Below are 15551 nucleotides of genomic sequence, written 5' to 3' on the forward strand. Positions count from 1 at the left end.
TGTATGGAGAGTATATGCAACATGGCTGCTTATTTTTGGACAGTCGGTAGAAAGTGCCGCCGGCGGCACCGTTAAAATAATGAGCTGCAACAGCGGCACTGTGATTTGTTGTTGCCGTCGTGTACCGCTTTCGGTTTTCAGTTTTTCGGTTTTTAGTTTTTAAGTTTTCCTTTTGCATATCACCATTAGCGCTGACAAGGCAGAACCACAAAAGAAGTCGCCGGTTGAAAGTGAGCGCCAGCTGTCGCCAATTTCCGCATTCGAAGGCGGCTTCCTCTGGTATTACCTCTCCATCCCCATCCCTTTCCCTTTTTTTTGTGGCTTTATATGACCCCTCTTCAGGGGTCTGTTCTGTGACCCCCGACTCCGCTTTCATTCAGCAACTGGCTACGTGCAACATGTTGCGAAAGCGAGTCGGACAAAAGGCATTTTGCATGTTGCCGGCGCTTTTAATTGACAAACAAATTACAGGCTGTGTTTTGTCGTTGGCTGTGAGCTGTTTGTCTCTGGATTTGGCCATAGCTCTTTGGCTTTGGCTCTGGCCAAACCCCTGCGACGGATGACATGTAAGACCAGTGCCGAATGACTAATTGGTCGCCGTAATGGTCAAGCCCGGGCAGGCCGGGTTGGGGCCATTAAAGCAAAGCTCTGCACGGTGGTCAGACAGTCGGTGCGGCCAGCTATTGGGCACACTGCGGGAGAAACTTCCTAAAACCATACATTTTGTATAGTAAAATGCATAGAAACGAAAAAAAAAGGTATGGTTTTACCCAATCAAAGATATATGTATATTTACTTTCGTAAATGGGCAGCACTGCCAGAGTTGCTGATGAAGAATCACATACTGAATTGGCATCATTTACTCTACACACAACATTCTCAGTTTTAATTATGGAGCATGAATCGAAGAGAGTTTTGTAAAACGTTATTAAATATTGAATGAAGTTTTTTTTGTAATCTTTGTGAATCGGTATATATTTTGAATTTTAGATTTTAGAATGAATATGTCCGTTTGCCCCACTGTGTCGCTGCAGTTCGTCAAGCCATTCACACACGATTTAGCGTAGTCGCCCCGGGGCTTAGGAGTCCGGCGACGAGGGACGTGTTTCGGGGGCGGGATCTTGGAAGCGGGGGACACTCATGTGATGAATTTGCCGCCGAGGCGCCGCCGCCGCTGACGCTTGGGTGGTCAAATGGGGCTGGGCGCAACTCCTGCGGCTTAAATGTTTCCCCCAAACAGTTCGTTTCCACTCGATTCCACGGTCGCAACTGGCGAACGACTAAATTATTCATTGCAGGATTTATGCAGCCGGCGGCCGAAATCACTTTCGCTCATGCTCGGGCTCGGGCTCAGGCTCAAGACTCAAAACTCAAGTCCGCCCCGTAATCATGAGCTGCTGGCCAACTGCCCTGCCCTCCAGTTGTTTGTTTTGGGTTCAGAGCTCGAGCAAACATTTGCCACAATTAATGCACATGACGCCGCTTAAACTTTGACTTGACAAATGGAGACACCTCCCCCTTAGGAATTTGAGTCCACTCTAAAAGCCGGGCTTCTCAGACATGCACTGGCAAAAGTGATGGGGGAAGAAATACTTGGAAAGTACTACAACGAAAAGCGATTAAGCTACCTGTAGAATATCTTATATACTTTTTGCCTACTCAATTGAAATCCACAAATATTCTGGATAAGGCGGGGAAAAACATAGCAGAAAGAGCTTGTATGTCTTCAAATGCCTACAATAAATTCCTGAATGTCTAGAATTTGTATTCAAATTGTGCTAAGTGTGGGTAACTCATTACGCGGATCCCGGGACCTGCCATCATCAACCAGCCCGGACGCATTTGTTAGCCGGCGTAGTCTGGTAGATGACGCCTCTGTTGCCATTGTTGTCTGATGATGGGGAACTGAGGGATGGTAGGGATGAGGAGCGAGTAAGACGTGGAGCAGGCCAGGATGAGGGGCGACGCCCACCTGGGCTGCCGTTTAATGGCCCAGGCAAATGGGGGCTAGGCTCGGCTCGGAGCTGTCATCGTCTGGCATCTGCATCTGCATCTCCCGTGGAACTGGCTGGCTTTTTCCTGGCCTTTTATCTGGGCCTGGCCAGAAGCACGCGCCAGGCTGCATTGTCTGACTGACAAGGTGATTTAGGGAGTGGGGAGCGGGGATCTCCTTTATTGTTATTGAAAAGCTGGCAGCAACCACTTCAGCCACTTGGCCGATCGCGAAAGGTCGAGGACGTGCAGCTGCCAGGTCCAAGTCTCGTTTTTTAGACCGCAGATGCCTTTAAACTACTTTCGCCTTGTAAAAAATTTAGTACTAAAAAAAGAAACCGGGAAGAAATATTTCAAGAATTTAGACTGTAAAAGATAATTGAAATTTAAAAAAATAGACATATATTAACATTTATGTTGAAGTGAAATAGTTTAATTTTAAAAACAGTTTCTCTAAAATAACCAAGCAATTATTTCGTTGTTTTTCTTATGTATGTCGTGGAAAAATATTGCACCCTATTTTGAAATTATGTAATTTGTCATGTTTTTAATCAAAATAATATCTGACCATCGTTAAAAAAAGTGTAAAATAACATTTTGCTAACCTTTGTTCAAATTTAGACGCAAAGCAATTACGGACCTTTGTCATGCAATTCGGCTTTGTGAGTTCGGCTTATAGGCCAACGGTATGGCCCAATAATATTTGAAATTATGACTTCAGTCGGTTATTTCGGCCCGCCACACATTTGGCCTATCGCAGCGGGCAATCGCCTTGCAGCCCCGAAAAGAAAAAAGCCATAGCGAATCGCGATGAAACCTTAGCCGCCACAATCATAATCAGACGCTGGCCATTTGCCACAGTCACCCACAAAAGACAACTTCCTCATTGCCGCCGAACGCAGCGGCAGCAGCAGATGCTGAAATCAAAGGATCGCGCTGGGATTGCATAAGAGGGCTTCGGGGTGGCGGTGCAACCTAAACAGAGTTTAGCATTAATTTGTAGGCACCCAGTGCATTTCCCGATCCAAATTCAGCCCAGCGCGGAGTTATGAATGAAAACGAAGCGAAACAGAAATAGAAATTGCAAATGAAAGAGCGGCGTCTTTGAGGGCGGAAGAAAAGCAGGAGGGGATCGGGATTGGGATCGGGATTGGGGGAATCGGGACCGTATATTGTGGGTGATCGCTGGCCGGGGAGGCATGGCAATTGTCTGCGGCTAAAATGAAAGGCATGAGTGCCTGGCAAATGATAGACAGCCGGCTGACTAACTGACTGCCTGACTGACTCCAACTCCATCTGCAATATGCAACTGCAACTGCAATATGCAACCAGCAACTGGCAACTGGCAACCAGCAACCAGCAACTAGCAACATGCAACGGAAGCGCAAAAATAGCAACAAATGCCGGCGTTTACTGAAACCTTTAGCTCGCCGTAATTTGTTGAACTTTCGGCGGCGGCGTTTGACTTATTGCCTACTGATTCGCAGGCAAATCGCCAGCGTGTGGGTGCTGGGCACATAAACAAATTGCAATTTAGTGCGGCACAGGATGCAGCTCACCTCTGATCGGTGCCACCAACCCATAGCCACCACCAACCAATAGCCACCCATTGCCAGGCGCCAGCTGCGCCGAAGAGAAAGTGAATGTTTGCTGACGTTTGACAGGTTCATTTGACACAGCCGACCCATGTGAAGGTTCCCAGATGGCCTCACAGAAAGTTTTCTAAACGGATTAAAGATCGCTCTGAATTTACAGTAAAGCTTCACGAATATAAGCCGTCCTAAAACTTAATTAACTGTATAAGTCTATATTTCATTATAATCTCCTAACTTATTAAAAAAGAACACGTAAAGTATCCAAATAGGCGATTAACAAAGATGTACTAGACGTCCACTCTTTACCTATCTATATTTATAGTAACAATATTATATACTTATTTTTAGAATTACATAATCATTTTTTACCAAGTTCTAATGTCTAATTTTAATTTAAGGTCAGGTCAATGGAAAACCCTAGTATCTATAGATATATCTATGTATCATTTAGGTGCATTTAATAACTTTTTTAGATATAATAATTCCACAAAAGCAGCGACAATTATTTGAACTGTTTTACAGAAAGTATTACTGGTTGCAAGTAAGTTTGTAGGTTTGATTTTGGGTAAGCAAAAGATATCTTTTGTATGCAACTTTTTTACAATATCTTATTTCAATCGGAAATCAGGTCAGTCGGCAGGCTCATAGATAAATCATGCCACTCGCCATTCGCAACATCAATTGCTAAATGGCCAACGCCCGTTGTACCGGCTGATTTCCGCCTTGGGCCAGGCCAACTACATTTTAACCCAATTAGAGAACAGGTTGGCACCTCCGCACATGCCGAAACAGAAATATGGAGCAGTCAGCTGAATGGATTGGCGATCTGGAGATCTTATCAGCGCGGATACCAGCATCATCTTGTCAACCGAGCGAGGGCGAACGGTCGGGAAAGTTGGGCTGTCAGCAGATAGGGAAAAGCGCACTTAATTAACCCGATCTCTCTGGGGACAGGGGACCATAACTCATGACATGGGGCTGGGGGAAGAGGGGAAAGCACACCTCGATAATGGTGACACCTGACAATAAAGATATCCCACATGCAGATCCGATCGGGTTGGATTAGGCATGATACCGCCCTGCGGGAATGGAAACCTCTTCGCGATCCCCAGGTGGCGCCACTTGTCGCCGAGCAAGTGGGTCAGTGGTGCTCTCTAGAGATTTGTGGGCTGCTTACCTGCAAAGAAAGGAAAATGGTGAAACGAGTGAGAAAAGCAATTAAGCGGCAGCCGCCATAAAATAATCTTACAGATACTTGGCTCAAAGCAACTCGAGATGAGTTTGCCAAAAGCGAACATAAGCGATGGTGCACACAAAAAAATCAGATCGCTAACAAAAGACAAGATCTAGATGTATAATTTTTATAATTTTGCTTGAATTTATTTTAAATGTGGAAGAAGAATATGATAAGATCTGTTATGAAAAATGATATTACATTTCTGTATGTCAGGTAAGAATTCGAAAACTTGAAAATCATCTAGATTCATGCAAAAATAACAATACAAATATTGCTCACATTTTTTCTTTAGCAAGAAATAACAAAAAAAACAAGCAAAATAATTATAGAAAGTCCAGCATATTAGACACAGATAATGCTTAGCCGTAGTAAATCGCCCAGAATTGCAGCAGCGATTTGTGAAAGCCAATTCATGCGCCCATACAATCCAAGAACCGCCATGATTTATTAAGTTTATATCACCGAAAAGCCAAGTAATTAAAATTCAAAACTTAAACGCTTTACGGCCTATTAAAGTTACACAAAATTAAAATTTTATGCTTCGTGCACAGAAATTAACATAATATCCCAAACGCTGAATTCCCCTGAGAGACACAACAAAAAAAGATTGAACACATGAAAATATAATTTTATGAGTCTGCATCTGTTGAATTTAATTGCTTCATTTGCGCCTAGGGTTTCGTGTGAGCTGAAAACATTTCTTTATGTCTTTTGCCACACTTTGGGATTTGGCTGGATAATAATTGCCTGTCCTCTGCACTCATAAATTATGCATTCCAATGCAAATGCCAGGCCGACTAATTGGTTTATATAAGGCGAAATGGCCAAGAGATTAAGGTAAGTGAAAGATACAAGAGAGGGGAGTGTTAAAGACGGAACAATAACAATAATGGCGTAATGACAACTGCACGACATTGACAAATAAAAGGAAAGCATGCAGTCGGAATAACAAAAGTGCCCCGGAAAGTACATAAATAAATAAAGAAGCGCATTACGCATACGCCACCGAAGCCGAAAGCTGCGATTGCGCAATTGGGAAAAGGTTAAAAAAAGATTTTACTCCAGTGTTTACTCTGCCCAAATTGGGGCTGCACCTCGGACCGCAATTAGAGGTGCTAATTAGCAGGTAGTCCAGGTCACTCACCCACTCGAAACACGTCCAAAATCTCTGATAAGCTTCCCGGGCAATTTATGTTTTTTATGCTCGCCGTGTGCTCCGCCTGTTAATGCCCATCGATTTGACTTAATTTGATTTGTTTCGAGTTGTCTTGTTTCGATTTGATTTGTGTCAAACATGATCGACCAAAAGGTGTCGACGGATTTGTCTTTCTCTCGACTTAATTTGTGCCAGTTTTGGCATCGCGTTTCTTTCCCATGTTCAGCAAATGCAAATGAATTTATGAGCATTACGTGCGCGTTTCGGTGAGCGTTTTACGATCGCTCATTTTGGCTTCGTTTCTGCAATTGGCAGCACTTTTCCCACTTAATTGCACAGGCGGAATTTCAAAAATGTTACCATTTCGATGGGTGGTTTAGCGTTCATGGTTTCTTTGGCCCCCATTGGCTGTCCTAAGCTTATTAATTTAATGGTTCATGCAATTTTTAATTGAAATCGTAAATCAAAATTTATATTCCATTCTTGGTTTCTGCACTTGGCAGCACTTTTTTCCACTTAGTTTCACAGGGAGAATTACAAAAATGTTACGAGTTCAATGGGTAGTTTGGAATTGAAGGTTTCTTTGGCCCCTATTGGCTGTTTAAAGTTTATTAATTTAATGGTTAATCCAAAATTTAATTCAAGTGGGTCTTGTAAATTTTGGTTTCTGCAATTGGCAGTACTTTTTCCCACTTAGTTGCACAGTGGGAATTTTAAAAATTTTACCAATTCGATGGGTAGTTTGGAATTCCAGGTTTCTTTGCCCTCCACTGGGTGTCCAAAGTTTATCAATTTAATGGAGCAACATAAATAAATGCTCAATCCAATAATTAATTCAAATGGGTCTTGTAAATCAAAATTTCTATCGCTTCGAAAGTGTGATTCTGTAGATAAGGCCTTACACACAAAACCCACTTGTGATGGGGGTCAGATTTATATGCTGGCCATAAAGGCGAGTAGAAAAATGTGTACAAGATGCCTTCGCCTGAGCTGGCCATTAAGTCGAGATTCGAGATCCGAAATCCGAGCTTTTGTTGCGGCACCTGACTGAAAAGGCGTAACCGTAGACTTTTTGTTCGTTGTTTTTCGGCTTTCTGGCTTTCTGGGGAGGTCATAAAACCTGGCAGTGCCACCAAATGAGACTGTGCAGCCAGCCGAGAAGAGATAAACCTCCGTCGGCCATATCGAGTGGGTGTTGCTCGGCTCGGAGCTCCACGGACGTGCCAAAGATGGGGAAAATAGGAGGAAAACTGAAAAGCAAGCTGAACTTGCATTCGGAGGGGGCGTGGCACTCGCATGCGCGCCTCGTTTGTGGCCTACGTGTTATCACGACCAGGTCCAAGTCTTTTGGGCTCTTTCACTTTTTCCCCATCTCGCTCGCATGTCCGCACAATTTGTTGCCCATGGACATTATTGGCCCCGGCGTAATCGTTCAATAATCGCATCGAAATAAATGTAGGAAACCCATCCGCCAGCGAACTTGATCCGCAGTTTGGGTTACAACAGTGCGCGGTGTAACCTTAGACTTGACTGGGGATCATTAAAATCATACGCCACGTTGGCCATTGCCATTCGACCAGCCGAAATAATGTTGTTAAACACAAATTCATTTAAATTACACAGCTCCAGCGACATACAAATGAGTTTCAAGCAACAGATTGGAGGTGAAGGTGAAGGCTGTGCACAGCAAAATAAAACTAAGTGAAATGGAAAACATAAAATAATAAAGTTTAAGTAATATAACAGTAAGAAACTCGTATGGGTTCCAAAGTTCAAAAAACCCAAAATGTGGTTTTCAATAAATTTAGCAATAAATCTTGCTTGTATATCTTTTTTTTTAATTTTTTGAAGATCTCTCCAAATATTTCAGTTGTATATTGTTATACAACTCTTAGTTATAGCCAAGTGACACTAACTCGACCGACTTACAGGATTTCTTTTAAAATGGCATGTCAACAAAGACGAATGTCTTATGAATTTATAACTTAAATCTAAATGTACATTTAAACAGAAATGATTGCCAAGGCTTTTCAAATTGAACCCATAAAGTTTGTCGTAACTTAAGACATTGCTATAATTATTACTAATTGTATAGCTATTTCTTGCAGTGCCTTTGTTAGCTGAAACTGGCCAAATGAAAAACTAGAGGATACGGAATGGTCACGCTGATTGCCATTTTTTAATGATCCCACAAGGCGGGGCGTTAATTTCCCTGGCAAATACGCGTATTGGGAAACTGGTGCACAGGTCGTGGGCCCCGAAGCCAATGCGATGATGTTCGTTCGAATTAATTAGAGCGGCGGTTCCTAAAGCAAACTCATAAATTCCGAGCCATTCGAGTATATACGCTCTTGTGTGTTTGACCCAGCCCCCTGAACAAGCGACTCTTTGTAATTTTTGACATGATATGCCGCACAGATTGTGTAGGAAATTAATAAGAGGAGAGAACGAGCCGCGATCATCGTGATGATCATTGTGGAGTCGATGACGATGATCTCGGAACCGCTGGAGAACAAGTTGCCGGACCGAAGACTGGAGACTGCACTCTGTAGACTGTAGACTGCAGACTGCAGACTGGATACTAGAGAGTACAGATTCCAGACGACAACGAGTTTTTCCGATTTTCATGCAGCAGGCGCAATCAGTGCTCATGATCTGTACATTAGCGTCGTTTGTTGATCACGCAGATTGCTCAAACACCAGACACACACTTCAACAAACCGTTGAGTGATATGCCCATGGTTAGCGGGTTATAGCCAGTTTCCACTGGCCACATTGCTTTTTGGGCCCAAACCCGGCAGACGCCCCTATGCAAATTTGGCACTTTTTCTGCACTGTTCTGCCGAGGATCGGTTATAAAGTCATCGCCGTTCGAAATGCCATTATGCAAACACAGTTTTCTGTTATTTTTAATTTGGAAATTATGCAAATTCACTCATACTGGCATTTAGCAGGTGGGCGTGAGTGAGGGGGGCGTGGCTTGGGTGAAGAAATGCCCGAGAAACTGGAAACTCGGGAAGGAAATCATCAAGATAAATGCCTGTGATAAGTGTCTTCTGCAGGTGATCATGAATCAATGATCGATAAGTGATCACACTTAAAAATTTGATTCGGTAATTAAAGTGATTAATTTGACTTTAAAATTGCTTTAAAATAAAGTATGATTTATCATTAAAGTTCTGAACGAATCAATAACCAGTTGTATACTTAGAAAACAATACAGTTTTAGGTTTTCAACCTCCTAACCAGCTAAAAATTTAAAATGATACGTCAAAACTTTTTTAATGAAATTTTGGCGGGTATAATTCATAATTTCATTAGCCACGTTTAATTGGTTGGCTTTATAAGGGTCATTATGGAATCAGGCTATAAACAATATTATCGATGGTTTATTTTTCTGGGTTGTCATAATGACCAGGCTCTATTTCGATTATACAAATTTCAAGTTACAAAATAACATAATAATAGGAAAGGAATTTTCCACTGCCTGAAGATCGGTTACCAAACAAACTTTGTTCTCTTTTTTTGGTTATTAAACATCGTTTAAAGTTCTTATGTAAGCAACTTTTGTATTTGGCCTGAGCAAAGTTCAGATTCTCGCTTCTCATTGTTTGCTTTTCACGGCTGCTCACGTTTTCCACTCGCTCTCTTTCAATTTTGTTGAACTTTTGTGCCAAACAGAAAAGGCAGAAAAAAATAAAAATAACAAACCTGTTCAACAGCATATTTCCATAGCTTTTTTGGCTCAGAGAATTTTGCATTCGCTCGGCCTGGAGAGCAAAATAAACACAATTCTAACGCAATTTGTTGTGTCTTTGGCTCTGGCTTTTTGTTGCCAAACAGCTGTGTTTGCCCATGTTTGGCCAAAGGTAAACAATATGAATATTTAAACAATGTCCAGACGCTGGCACTGTTTGATTGGCAAACGAAGAATGGGAAATCTGAGACAATGTGACTAACATTTGCCCAGAAATACTGCATTTTTCGAGTGGAATTTCGAGACACTCCACTTTGGATGTGTGAATTTTTAATCTTTATTGTTTAACACACATGTATGCATTTTACAACTTTAACCCCAGGCAGAGTCTCAATGTAAAACAGTCGCTGACACCCGAAGGTTGGCCGCTCAAAAACTTCGTTACACCCAACTGGCTGGTATTTATTTGTGTGAATACAGTGCGTTTCAGAACTGTAAGACAGCTGGAGGTTTCAATGCCATAGATCAATGTCATCTTCGAGTCGACTTAAGTGGCTACAGCAAATATTTCAATTATAATAATGGAGCGAGTGAGTTAAAAGGTAGTTTTAATGCGATACACCTTTGAAATACTTAGATGGAAAGCGCTCATTAATAAAATTCCATGGCTGCCATTGTATGGAAATTTTATAAACTTCCACTTATTATACTTTGGAAACAAAAGCAAGTGAGAACTCGGGGCAACGCGGAAACTTTTTTCGCATTAATACTCAGATCGATTTGCCATAGAACGAATTGCCTTTTTCATCTTAATTCTTTACTCAACCGATTGGTATCCATTTATTTACTTTGCTATTTTTGGCTTTAATTTCATTAGGAACATGAGCCAATCGAAACTTTTAAAGTGCTTGAAATGAGCCATTATGGACAGAACGAAAATATACTGGGGTATTTTGAGGCGCATTTAATGACTTGATCAATAAAAGCATTAGTAACGAATCACCGAGGGGTAAACTATGTTTATGTGTAAAAGTTAGAGAGCTCTGAAGTTTTTCTATGTCGAAAGTGTTCGCTAATGATAGTTATAACCTTGACTTCGGCTATAGGCCCACCCCCTGCTGTTTTATGCCGAAATGCGGCCAAGAAAGTTAGTGATACCCCAAGGCACTCACTCCCGCTGATTTTGTGTTGCCATTTGCAGTGACCCAATTCCGAATCCGCGGCATGGGGGATAATTAATCAAGAAATAGAGCTTCAGTTTCACTCGCCAAATGGAAATGGGAAAAAGCGAACCGTACTGTTAACGATCGAATAACGAACAACTGACGACCATTGTTCTCCTACACAGAAACATGTTTAATCTAATATCAAGTAGAAACGAGCTTGATTGGCAATCTTATCAAATGGTACTTAAAATGATTAACGTTTCTATATAAGGAAAGGACTCAAATTAGGTACAACCAAGAAATATATTTAAAGAAATGTTAGTACCTTAGTATTTTTAACGATTTACGTAGACTTAATTGAAATAATTAAATTAAAGGTAAAGTAACATATATTTAATCAATGTTAGGAACCACTATCTATTATGTAATATAATCTAAAACTTGATCGTTCTCTTCTTTTAATAACCCAAATACTTAGTTTAACTTTCCTATGTCGAAGTTCCTTTAATATATGTCAGTCCCCAAGATTTTTCTTTCTCTGTGCCTTCCGATTTATAATCGTTTAGCATTAATGCAAATTGTGGACATTATGTCAGCGATCGGCGATTGCAGTCGACGAAAGCGAAAGTGTGTCAGCGGGATGGGCCTATAGGTGGCCATTGGGAGCAAGTGAGACAGCTGGAGACATCGGCGGAGCGTGAAAGATTCTCTGCAGGTCGTTGCACATGAGGGGGAGTGAGAGGGGAATCCCAAGCTCAGAGCATGCGTGCCTGCTCAGTGAAATGGAATTAAAAGGGGTATGGAGAAAGGTGGGGTTCGTGAGAGAGCACGATCCACTGCAGTGACGACTTTCACTAGAAACGAAATCCATTAAAGCTTGATAACATAACTTTTCACAGCTCTCCCGATCACCGAACGTCGCTCTCTTTTCCGATCCAATATGACTCATGATCGCACATTTTGTGCAATTCCTATAGACATATATGTATATATATAACCTCAAGTACCCCTGTACGTCTATGTAGGTTCTAAGCGGCTTAAGTGCATGTCAGAGGTATATTCCATATCCCGACCCCTCATCCAGCGGAGGTGGGCGTAAAATGGGCAAAGCAAATGGCATTTCTGCAAGGAAGTTGTAAATCTGCTGCCAAATAGAATTGTGAGCGGGCCGAGTGCAAAAGCGTTCATTAAATCCGAGTCACTCTGCAGCATAAAAAGAGCGAAAAATGAGCGAAACTCTTGACAGGTAGTCAGAAATAATACCCTTTCAGGAAATATGATTTTTGGAGTTCTAAGGTTCCAACAAAAAGGAGAAAAACGAGTAGGGTTTGCTAAACTAAATCATTTTATAACTGTATTTCATAAAAAACTGAGTTATAAGTTGGAATAAAAAAGATAATATATTTAGTTTTAATTTATTTAAATATACCCCGATAAAGATAGTCAGTAATAAAAGTTGTATTTTATGACCCATGTCATTAGTGCAATTAAACACATTACATGTCTAGCTTCATTTAAAGAAGAAGTCGTTAAATGTTACCGCTTATTTGAATAGTATTTTATGTGCTGTTTATTTTAAAAGATATTGATTTTTTTATTACAATCATTAAATAATGAATTTATACTTGTTAGGAAGTATTCGAGTTGCCAACTCCCATAAACGTTAGGGTATATGCCTAGACAGACTCTCCAACGTTCATTGAGAAAAACCTTTTGGGACGTGCGTGCACAATACTCGGGTTTTACGACCTTCTGCGACGCCCACAACGAAGCCCACTGCACTGAGAGAAACGCAATTAGAGAACCGTCGAGGACTTGGTGCTGAGAGGGCTTCCACAAATGTCGACAGACGTCAGACAAACGCCGACTGCCGGCCCACACACAGATCACTTCAGGTCTGGTCTGGTTCTGGGATATGACTTCAACTTCAACTCCAACTCCAAAATCTCAGAGTCTGGTTGCAGGCAATTAGAGGGGAGAGACTTATATCCCGGGTTCAGAGGTACCAACTTGGCTATTTGCTGTTAACCAACAGTTCTTGAAACACCAACTTCTAATGTGGAACTTTATAAGTACAAACGTTTCATAAATATATCATCTTTAAGAGTCAAACTTAACAGAAGTAGTGGTACACAATGTTCATATAAACCAAATTAAATGATTTTTCATAAATAGATAGATAAATATACATGATTGCAAAATATCTAATGATCTAACAGCAAGGATCCATCTTTTTATGGAACTTCTATTTATTTCCAAAAGTGTATAAAGTATAAGTATTTCCTGTGACTAGCAGCAATGACTGGGTGAGGTAATGGCATTTCCATTCAATTGGCCAATGAACCCCTCGATTATGAAACCGAACTCTGGGCGGCGGTTAATTAGATGAACTTCGTCAATTGCCTTAATTAAGACCTTCTGCCCTGCGGCAACGGAAGTGGAGCAGTGCAAAACTGACCTCTTAACTTTCGGGAATTCCAATTGTCAGACACACACATGAGAGTGTAGTTTAGTGCGTGCCACTTGGTTACAGGTCCGTTGGCCTTGTCGGCTTTATCAAAAAGTCAATAAATACCTGCCGCGGAATCTTATCAGCTCCTTAGCCGCACCATCGATATCTATTGGTATTTATTGAATAAACAAAATATGAAAGCCAGCCCAGCCAAATAAATGTCACAAGAGAAGCGATGGCGAACCGCAGAGCCCAAAAAGGTTTCCTCCGATCACAATCTTTAACAATATCGAATGAACAGACTCCCGTGGTGTTTGTGGTTGCGAGAGGTAATTCAAAGACTTGACCTGGACCCCGTCCCCTTGGCCATACACTTGTGTCCACAGATGGAAATTTCTTATTCCCCGTTTTGATTGTTTGTCAGCCAGTTGAAGAGCCAAACAAACATCAAGACGGAAAGGGCAGCACGAAGACGGGCTGGTGACATTTGATAGTGCATGCGGTCAACTGCTGGCGATATCTTTTGGCGGGTTGGGTTCTATTTATAGGTCGATGCAATCGGTAATGCCCTGGACATGCGGCCCGCAGATGAGTGGCGTCACGTTCGGCGGCCCAACTAAATGTCAGCCACTTGCTCAATGGTTATCTTTCGACTTTACAGCGGATTTGCCAGCTGAGCTGGTGGGATTAGCGAAACAATGATTCATTGGCCCTACCCATGGGTATAAAATTGATATCACAAAGGCTACTTGCTGGATCCCGGTGGCCCTTATCAATCACTTAATTCGCAATCTTAACCAGCTTGAATTCCGTTTTCCGAGCTATTAAATAACTAAGTTTATTGAAGGTTTCTTACATTGAGTAAGATTCTTTAATTTAATTTTCAAGGGGTACACGCCCAGATACTTCATTTTAAAATAGTGTGCATTGTCAACTTGACTTCTTTTGCTATTTTCCGTATTTACTTTAAACATTGCTACGGTTAAGTTTAAAACTAATTAAGTTTTATAGAGGAAAGAGTGTGTGCCAATGCGAATATATCTCTTCGCTAACCAGGGGATGACGAACAAAGCTGTTAAATGTAAAATATTTTTTTGTAAAGCATTTAAAATTTCCATTATAATTTTGAATCAACTGGGTTTTTCATTATTTTGAATATAGCTACGCATATGTTTCAGATGTATATAGTATAAAGTGGAATTTTTTTGTAACAACAGGAATTTATCCCCGCTAATCAGGGGTTAACTAACAGAGCAGATAAATTTTAAATATCATTTTGTAAGGTATTTAGAATTATCATTGTAAGTTTGATTTAACATTGTTACGCAAAAGTTTTGGATTAATACACTGTTAAGAGGTATTATTTTGTAATATCTTGAGGTTATCCTCGCTAACTAGGGGTTAATTAACAGAGCTATGAAGCCCACTTCAGAGTGCTTTTGTGCTAAGGGCGACGTTATCTAATATCCGCTGTTAGCGGGCGTGCAATAATAATAAAGAAAGTCAACAAAAGAAACTCAATGCCTATGACTAATTGAATGAAAGCTCTCGGCGAGAAGGAAAACAAATGCAGCGAGTGCCCCGCCACAAGCAAATCGGCGTTACGATTTAAGTGGGTCAGCAAACCGTATGGAGCCACAGCCACCCAAAACATAAATTGCAAATCCCAAGACAGACCTTTTCTTGGCCACACTTGTATGGTAATGTGGGTCAAAAGCCCGAAATTATGTATTATCATTAAATTTCATTACAACCGACTTTTCGAGCGCTTAAATAATGTCGAAAAAATTCGGACTGCGCAAAGGCGGAATGCAAAAACAAAGCGAACCCGTTACACCGCAATTCACGCAATGCCACCACTCAGTGGGTTGTTATTTTATTTTCCCCCCTCTTTTTATACAGTTATGGGAACGGAACGGACCCGTCGAGCCACCAAATGCATTGGACCCGGCCCCAACCCAATCCCACCGAGCCAAAGAAAGCCAACTTGATGGTCTGTTCTTGTACGCATGTCCATATTCGGAGTTCGGAGTTCTTGGAGAATGCGTAGAATCTCCACACAGGAAGAAAATATAAGATGGGATTTACATTATGAGCACTGATCCTGAAAGTTTGGGCTTAATGTCCAACAACTGTTAGGCTGTATAGTTTTTTTTAGGACCAGTAGACTTTAATGTGCGGAACTCAGCTCAGCTTTCTTATAACATAAGAGAATAAAATAGGATACAACATTTTTTAAAAAAATTATTGTTATAA

General features: G+C 41.2%; 1 protein-coding gene across 2 annotated transcripts in view; it reads right to left on the bottom strand.

The window, feature by feature from the left end:
- Positions 1-15551, bottom strand: part of LOC119551099 — a 50082-nt gene that overhangs the window by 34127 nt on the left and 404 nt on the right. The window lies entirely within an intron of this gene.

The sequence above is a fragment of the Drosophila subpulchrella genome, chromosome 2R (assembly GCF_014743375.2).
Source record: "Drosophila subpulchrella strain 33 F10 #4 breed RU33 chromosome 2R, RU_Dsub_v1.1 Primary Assembly, whole genome shotgun sequence".
Classification (NCBI taxonomy): domain Eukaryota; kingdom Metazoa; phylum Arthropoda; class Insecta; order Diptera; family Drosophilidae; genus Drosophila; species Drosophila subpulchrella.